We start from the raw sequence: 8,923 nt of genomic DNA on the forward strand, positions 1-8,923 counted from the left end.
GGAAAGAGCCCTGGGGTGATGGCAGGAATGAATGAATGAGAAGTATGGAGAGGATGGTACTTAATGAAGGCCACCTTCCAGGTTGAGGGAAAGCAGAGACCCTGGAACTACTGGATCATGGACTGTTATCCTAGGCCCCAAACCTGAACTCGAATGCAAATGTGTGTATGTGTACAGGTTTCTAAGGAGTTTATCCAGATCTTTCATCAGTTCTTACAAGGATCTGTGAACCCACCTGTTAAGAATCCCCCACCCTAGACTTTAAGGGGAGATGGTCAGAAACAGCAGACCAGTGCCCTTGGCTTTGAGCTATGGTGAGCTTTTAAACGGTGTGTTTGTGAGTTTAGCACTTCTGTCTGTGCTGAGTCTGCAGAATTTTCCTGAGAAAGAAAGGGACTGTCAGGGAAATTTGTGTTTCAAAGGAAAATTATAGCACACCCTTTTGTGTCATCTGATTCTGATTCTGTGAGAGCTATTTTACAATTCTGTAGATTGTAGATATCTGATAGCAATAGAAAATAACTCCTGTCTATAGACATGCAAATTAATTGTATACTGGTGGGACATTTTCTCCCTCCCTAGTCCACCCTCCCCACCAATCCCTAACCGTGTAAAAGCCAGTTTGGGCCCTATTTACACTTTAATTTCAATATTCCTGATCTATAAATGGCCTCCATTCTTCGAATTCTCCCTTGAATTGTAGTAACACCTCACCAGTTACCTCGTTAGTGAGTTAAATAAAATCTTTTCAAAGGGGTTCGTTTTTATACTTGTATGAGAGTCACGATTGTATATTTTTTGGGAAAATTACCCTTTAATACGACCTTTGTTCTTTATTTGACTGGAAGGAGTTTCTAGTGCCACCTCCATAACCATGGCAACCGAAGCATAAGGCAAACAAACCCACAGAATTCCTAAATCTCCCACAGCCTATCCTTTGGGGTGACCAGAGGGGAACAGCACTAGGCTCCTTCCCCTCCCCTCTCGTTCCTCCCCTTCATCCTCCTTTTGCTCCCCAACCCCTTCCCTTCCTCTCCGATTCTCTTCCTCCTCGATCCTCCCCTTCCTTTTCTTCTTGCTTCCCGCCCCTGTACCCCTTTTTTCCAACTCCCTTACCTTCCACAACCCACCCGGACGTGGAGCCCCTCCACACACACACACACACAGAGGATCCCCTACACATACACACACACACACACAGGAGGCCCTACACATGCGAGGGCGCCCGCGACCCAGGGGCTAGAATCGTCGCTGGGGCGGCTACCGGCCGCTGAGACGCTCCCGAGACCGGGCCGCCCACACCCGGGCCAGCCTCCGGTGTCGCAGGGGGACGCTCTGAGCTTGCAGTGGAAGGGAGGGTTTCCTGAAAAGAAGGAACATTACAAGTTTCTAGTCAGTAAGAGCAAAAAACGAAACATTTTTTCGGAAAGAAAATTCGGATTGTTTCAATGTAGCGATAAAAATAACAGGCAAAGGCCATATAGAAAGTGTGCACAAGAGTGCCGCGCGAGCATTGGTGGTTCAGTGGTAGAATTCTCGCCTGCCACGCGGGAGGCCCGGGTTCGATTCCCGGCCAATGCATAGAGCCTCTTGTTTTCAAAAATTCCTTCCAATTTTCAAAATGCTCTGGTTTTGAACTCGGATTCTTTCTACGTTCGAATTTTGACCTACTCTTATATTCTGTGACCATAAGACCCGGAGTCACTTCTGCTAGGTGAAAGGGGCAGGCTGGCTGGAGACGGGCTGTTTTCCTAAAAGAAACATCCAATTTTCTGTGTTCAGAATATATGGAGTCAATCTGCTCTGGATTCATTCTTCTGTTTGAAGCATGAGTAAAGTGAGCGAATGGGCTCTGAGGGAAAGAAAACTTCTTCCAACTTATAAAAATAGCTCCCTTTAAATAAAAATATAATAAAGGAATTACTGCAAACAACAGCTGCCACGTCCAGCAGAGTGGCGCAGCGGAAGCGTGCTGGGCCCATAACCCAGAGGTCGATGGATCGAAACCATCCTCTGCTAGGTGCTTGTTTTTTTCGGGGGGTGGGGGGAAACGAGGTACCGTAGTCTTAGCAACCCTGTTTCCCTTCTTTCTGTACCTCATGAAAATGTGGGTAATTCAGGGGTAGATTTTTATCCCAAGAAAATTTTGTGACGAAAATAATTCACAAATCAGAAAGTCTCTAATGTCAGGTGCCCCATTTCAGAGAGCAGAGAATTAATATTAATCCATCTGCTGAAAGGTGCCCATCTTTACCTACTACTGTATTATAAAAGAGAATTTAAATTTAGAGTTAAAAAGAACCATATATAGCTGATTTCAGTTTCAGAGATTTGGTTAAAGAGAGTTGGGGTTTATGTAAAATGACAGTTTTCAACAATCTCTCTCCCCTGCTCTGTTTTCCTCCTTAGCATTTATCACTATGTAATATATAGTATATTTTATTTATTCATTCAGTATTTAGTCCCCCTGTGGTTCCTGTAGTATCTAGAACATGGCCTGTCACATCTTGGGCGTTGCTCGTTTGTTAAATACGTTAAAAGCTACGATTTCTAATACACCAAAGATGACTATTCTTCATTATTCTTCACCTTCTTTTACCTTCTAAAAAATTACAAGAGTACAAAAATTACCACACAGAATCTATCTGCTACTTAACATTATGGTATATAAACTACAAATTTCTTTTATATTTAAGGAAAACAACAACAACATAAAATTGAAATACTCTTCAGTTGCAAACCCAGTCCTAATATCCCCTTTCTCAGGGCAACTCTACCATGAATTTGATGTGCATATCTCCCATTCCTTTTTTTTCTTTTTTTATGAATAATTTTTATTTGCAAAGAGCCTGAGAACAACTCATATTAAAGTTTTCATTTAAATAACACAATGCTTATTTTCAAAAGCATTGACAGAGTGCCCACATAAAAGGCTTTCCTTTATGATACCATTGACAGTAAGTCTATTTCTATGTAATAATCTATAACTAAACATATGAGTATATCTAATGTCTACATAAATGTCTGGACTGAGAGGCCAAAGGGCCATATTTGATTTTCAGTTGGTTCTAAAGTGAAGGCAACATCTTTATGAACCTGGCAATAGAGGTTTTAGAAATCCTGTCATTAAAGTTCTTTTATCAACTGTATTTAATTTTTTTTTTTTTTTGTATTTAAAGTTTTTTCCACATGAAAATCCTATCACAGTAAAGAATCACTTTAGGTACCAGGCGAGATCTCATTTCATTTTCAGTCTTGCTTACATGGATGCCCATGGCAGACACAATTTCCATCTGAGGTGTTTCAGTAACAAGCTTTCTAATCTCACAGATCACCGGAGGAACATGTGATTAATCAAAAGGAAAAAAATTGCCCAGAAAGATGAAACATTATTCACTATTTTCTTCTGGGTTCTATTTAAGAAATAAATTTTCAGTCGGTTCTTGGATATTGTAATCATAGATTGAGCATCTTCTCACAGTGGCAAATTCATGCTTACCTAGAATTTCTTATTGACATGCATAAAAATGAAAAGAGAAGAGCTCTATTATGATAGTGTTGACGAAAAATTAAATCAGCCGATCTCAGAAAGAAATGGAAAACTTTATTCAAGCCAAATTGAGGATTATAACCAGGGAACAGCCTCTCAGAAAGATCCAAGAACTGTTCCGCCCATTAGAAGTCAAAACACAGTTATATAAGTTTTTTGAGACAGAGGGCTGTACATCAAACGACGTATTATTGACAGTTTACACAATTCAGATCTGCAAGTACAAAGTTGTGGGTTATCATGGCTCCTTACAAGATCAAGAAGGAAGGTTTTCTTTTAAGGAGTTGCCTTGTTGGTGATAGGAGAATGCTGTTCTTTACGGTTGAGGCCAGTATTTCTGCTAATGGGAGTGGTTTGGTGGATGCATCATGCAGCACACAATGCACAGTGGAGGGGGGAGGGAGAGGGGGAGGGGGAGGGAGGTGGGAGCGGGGCGCGGGGAGAGGAGCCCAAACGGCAGAGAAAATTTTTTGTTTAAATTTTTCTTGTCTTGCCATAAAACGTGAATTTTATTTCACAATAGTCATTTTATTGTGGGGCCTCCAAGCACACTCTGTGTATAGCACAGCTCCCGCAAAAAGCAGTTTGCGAGATTGAAACAAAGTTTGTCATCTGTTACATTTGTTAGCAATAGCTTCAAGTGACCTGCAAGAAGACTTGTTTTTAGAAACAGATTATTTCTGCTGGAAGAGACTTCAGAGATCACTTTTAGTTCAGGAACAGACCAGGAAGATGAGACCGTCCAGTAAATTACACAGAATGTGGTAGCAGTGGCAGCAGGGCTGGGTAGTGGATAAAACCCAAGCCTTCTGATTCCACAAAGTGTTATTCTTCAATTACAGTCTTCACTTCATAGCTTTGGATGCCGACTATAGAGATTTCAAATCTCAGAATTTCCTAGAGAGGCCTAGAAACTGCTTGTGTGAGGCAATAATCCGCTGGCTGAGAGTTGAGTGTCTATTCAATAAGGTTTGGAGGAAGAAAATGGGACTGGGACCAGTTTACCTTTGTCCCCCTCCTTCCTGTCCACACCCATCACCTGGAATCATTTGCATTTTATTAATTATCTACAACTTACATTCTATCTCTGAGTTGTAAAATAGCCTAATCATTCAAAGGCAATCAAAGATGCACACCTCCATAGATCATATAATCCTGGAGGCTCAGCCACCTGGCCCCACCCCACCGGGCACCACTGAAAGGACTCCCTGGGAGTTGTCGACTGAAAAAAAAATGCACAACCTAAAAGTTGAGAATTATGTTTTATTCTGTGGACCTGCTGAGGACTTAAGCCCAGGTTGCAGCCTCTCAGATAGCTTTGAGGGACTGCTGTGAAGAGGTAAGGGAGTAGCCAAGATATATAGGAGTTCAAACAAACAAACACCGGGTGGTCTAGCATCAAAATATCACTGCTAATTAAAGAAAACCAGACATCACAAGTTAATGAATTTAGCGCGTTTTTATGTGTGGGAAGATGCAAGAGTCTGGGCTCATTGAAATCATTCCTTTGATATGTATCTTAACTACCTAGGGCCAGTATCCTGCTTTTCTCCATCCTGAAGCCCCTCAGGGTGCACAGTCAGTGCGTGGCAGTGGCTGATGGCTTGATGGCTGCGGTAAAATCCTTCATTTACTGATATGGCAGGTGACAATTTTTTGTCCACAGATCCCATTCACACACTTCCAAGTTTGGTAGCTTATTCTGACAACTCATACACATTCTGTTAATAATCCTCCTTTCCCCTTTTACTTCTCTGATGCCAAGTTTTCATTCTCAGGCCTGCTTTTATTGCTATACTGACCAGTGGAATTCCAGGATCTAGCCTTGAAAACACAGACACTTTTTAGTGCTGGAGAGAGGAACAGATCCTGTAGGGCTTCCTAAAATGGCTATTTCTGATGATGTTCAAAGACATTGACCTCAGAGATTGTTACTATGACCCATGTTACTATGAAGTAACATTTAAATTGTAGAAGTCTGTAAGTGATTGTCTTTCGCAAAGAAAATGTCTTGCCCTAGTAATAAGCTGCTAATTGGCAGCTCCTTTTTTCCTCAAGATTTTTTTCTTTGTGATATTTGTTAATCAGAAGAAGACAATTGGTTTTTCCTACTTCTCCCATATGCGTGGAAATAAAGTAAAAAAATATTAAAAGAAATCAGTGATTCACTAGAGAGCTGATTTCAACAGAATTTGAGTCTGTGCCTCATGTAAATAGAGGAAACAAGGAGCTAAAGGAGAGAGAGGGGCAAGCTGGGTTCAGGGAACAAGGGTGGGCCATTTGCAGAAGGCAGTGGAACCAGGAAGGGAAGAGGTGGAGCTTCTGCTAAGATCCTTACCGCCTCTACCTTCCCCTTTCATTTTATTCATTGTAAGACAGGAGAAATAAGAAGAGCTACTAAAAAAAATTAAAAAATTTAAAAAAGGAGAAAAATTTGAAAGGAACAAAGAAAAGTAGGTAGAGGAAAATACATCACAGCAAGACAAATATAACATAATTAGAAAAGAATGAGTTTATTTATTAACTATTTAATCTACAATAAACTATTCCAAACAAGTTTCACCACTTTTACCTCATTGTTGGTAGGGAGCTGAAATTTTTTTATTATTTGTTTAGTTCACTTTTTTATCCATTTACTTAAATTGCCAAAAAAAAAAAAAGCTATTGAATGCCTGCTGTGTGTGTGACCCTCTGCTCTGTCTAGAGCTGCCAAGTGCAAAACAGATTCTTTTCAGTTGAGGATTTAGGAGGATAGGGAGATCCAGGCATTTGATCTGGGTTTTGGTGGTATGGAGAGTATACTGGACAGCTTGACATGGACACAGAAATCTCTGTTAATGTCCAGAGTTCTCCAGCTGTGGGATTAAGGTTTTCAGGAAGCTTTCAGGTATTTTTTCTTTAGTCCACACTATTATACATTTTTTATTAGTTGTGATGAAATAAAATTCATATTTTATGGCAAGACAAGAAAATTTTAAACATAAAATTTTTCTTTGCCTATTTGGGCCTCCTCCCTCCCCTTTAGTGTGTGTTGTACATCTGTATTAACCAGATCTCCCTAGGAGATAACATTCCTTATTAATCTCATCAAGGGTCACTATTCCTTAGGAGATAACCTTCCGTCATAATCTCATAAGGGGCCAAGATGGCCCTGACCCACGACTTGATTTGTATGCATAGATCTGGATTGTGTAAACTGTCAATAACACGTCATTGTATGTACAGGTCTCAGTCTCAAAAACTTAACTGTGCTTTGATCCTTAACGGGTGGAACAGTCTCTCAAAACTTTCTGAGAGACTGTTCCTGGGTTATCAGCAGCAATTTGGCTCGAATAAAATTTTCCATTTCTTTCTTAGATTGACCGATTAATTTTTTTGTTGACAATTGCCAATTTTGAAAATTTGAAGTATTCCTTATTAAAATGCAAATCCTCTTGAAAAAATCGAAAGACTCACTGACCCTGAGCCTGCAGCCCCACGAGGCAACAGTCAAGTGAAATCATAGTGTATAAGCTCTGTAGCCTTCAGTTTTCTGCAGTTCCCACTGGTCCCCTTAGTTTCCAAGTGTGAGTTGGCGTTTATCAACATCCTTGTGCTGTGGTTGTTCGTAGGGTAGTGTTAAGAGAACAGTGAACTATGCTACTAAAACTGGGAAGGTGAAATACAGTGTCAGAAGTCTTTGTACTTCAAGAAAAATATCAAAGAGCACCTTGTAGCCAGTTTTGCTTTTATCTGCTAGGCCCCCATGAGCATTTGACTTTTAACCTCTGGTTTAGGGTATATCACAACTGTCCCTTTAGCTGCAGTTAAAGCTAAATGTAAACATTTTATAAAAGACAATTTGGAATAGAAAGTTGGGATCAAAGCATGGAAAAAATGGCCTAAATGCTGTTATGGACTCAATCGTGTTCCCTCAAAATTCCTTTGTTTTGAGCCCTAACCCCAAAGTTAACTATATTTGGAGATAGGGTCTTTAAAGAGGTAATTAAGGTTAAATGAGATCATTAGGGTAGGGTCCTAATCCGAAAGCCCTGGTATCTTTATAAGAAAAGGAAAAGACTCCAGGGGTGCAGACACACAGAATAAAGAGTATGTGAGGACACAGCAAGACAGCCAGCTGCAAGCAAGGGAGGGAAACCAGTCCTGCCAACACCTTAACCTTGGACTTCTAGCCTCCAGAACTGTGAGAAAATAAATTTTTGTTGTTTAAGACACCCAGTGTGTGGTATTTTGTTGTGGCAGCGCTAGCAAACTAATACAAGCATTTTAAAAGAATGTTTGTTTGGACTTAGGCAGTAGAAACTGTCAAAGCAGGACTAAGAGACAGAAACATTTGGAAAGGAAAGAAAGAATCTACCTGCAAAGAGGTCAAGAGTCAGACTTTGAGGAAAACACACACACACACACACACACACACACACACACAAGTATTCAAAATGGTGTGTGTTGGAGGGGGGAGCTGCAAAATGACTGAGGTTACCACGTGCACATTGGCCTGTTCATGGTGGAAAAATTGCAACTGACGTGGTAATCATTATCCTGACAAGTCCTGACACATCTTCAAAGAGCAGTCTAGCAAAAATCAGGGTACTGTTGTTCTGTCAGGTGTTTAGGTTTACAGAAAACATTCAAGTATTTATTACTTTGAGGACCAGAACTAGGGTGAGCAGGACCCTATTATTTTTTATTTATTTTAGGGTGTAGAATATTTTGATTTCTTTTTTTAAATTTTATTCCTTTTTATTTCCACAGCTCTGACCAGAGCACAAAACAATACCTCTCTCCCTCTTTCACATGCGCACAAGTGACTCTTGAAGTGACTAACAAATCCGGCGGTTAAAGGGAGACAGAAATGATCACTCTACTCATCCTAACTCACTGTTAGTAAAAAGTTGAAGTTAGGAAGCATTTCAGTTGGATCTGGAAAACACGACGCCTTGGATCGGTCCTTCTGTTTTCTTGCCACAAGATGGCAGAAGAGGGCAATACTTCTTATTTCACCCACTCTGAAGGTAATTATCCCTCTGATCTCTTTAACAGTGGAAGAAAAAAATCTCGGAAAAAGCAAATAATAGAAAGAGGGGACGAATATGATGCTGATGAGTTCAGGATGAAATTAGGGGACTGCTCTCCACCAAGTAGGGTAGCTTGTCGGTAGGTTTTGTCGCCAACTCCCAAGACCTAATGACAGAGGCGCAGGGACTGGAAAAAGAATCTCATCTTAGAGGAGTGAATGTCAAACCCGTATATTTTGCAGACCCATTGACCTGTTGGCATGAATTCCTGGAGGCTTGTCTGTGACAGGGACCAGACTGTTCGTCTGGCATAGGGTCTATGCCTACAACTTTAAGGAAAGTGACAATAGGGAAAAAC

The 8,923-nt window shown here is 40.6% G+C and overlaps 2 non-coding genes across 2 annotated transcripts; both read left to right on the plus strand.

Moving 5' to 3' along the window:
• Window positions 1-1,510: 1,510 nt before the first annotated feature.
• Window positions 1,511-1,581, plus strand: TRNAG-GCC (transfer RNA glycine (anticodon GCC)). The gene has a single exon. It is a non-coding gene; the product is annotated as a tRNA-Gly (tRNA).
• A 366-nt stretch (window positions 1,582-1,947) lies between these two features.
• On the plus strand, window positions 1,948-2,019 carry TRNAM-CAU (transfer RNA methionine (anticodon CAU)). Its single transcript has one exon. It is a non-coding gene; the product is annotated as a tRNA-Met (tRNA).
• The last annotated feature ends 6,904 nt before the right edge of the window (window positions 2,020-8,923 follow it).

Source organism: Lipotes vexillifer, unplaced genomic scaffold, assembly GCF_000442215.2.
Source record: "Lipotes vexillifer unplaced genomic scaffold, Lipotes_vexillifer_v1.1 scaffold657, whole genome shotgun sequence".
Classification (NCBI taxonomy): domain Eukaryota; kingdom Metazoa; phylum Chordata; class Mammalia; order Artiodactyla; family Lipotidae; genus Lipotes; species Lipotes vexillifer.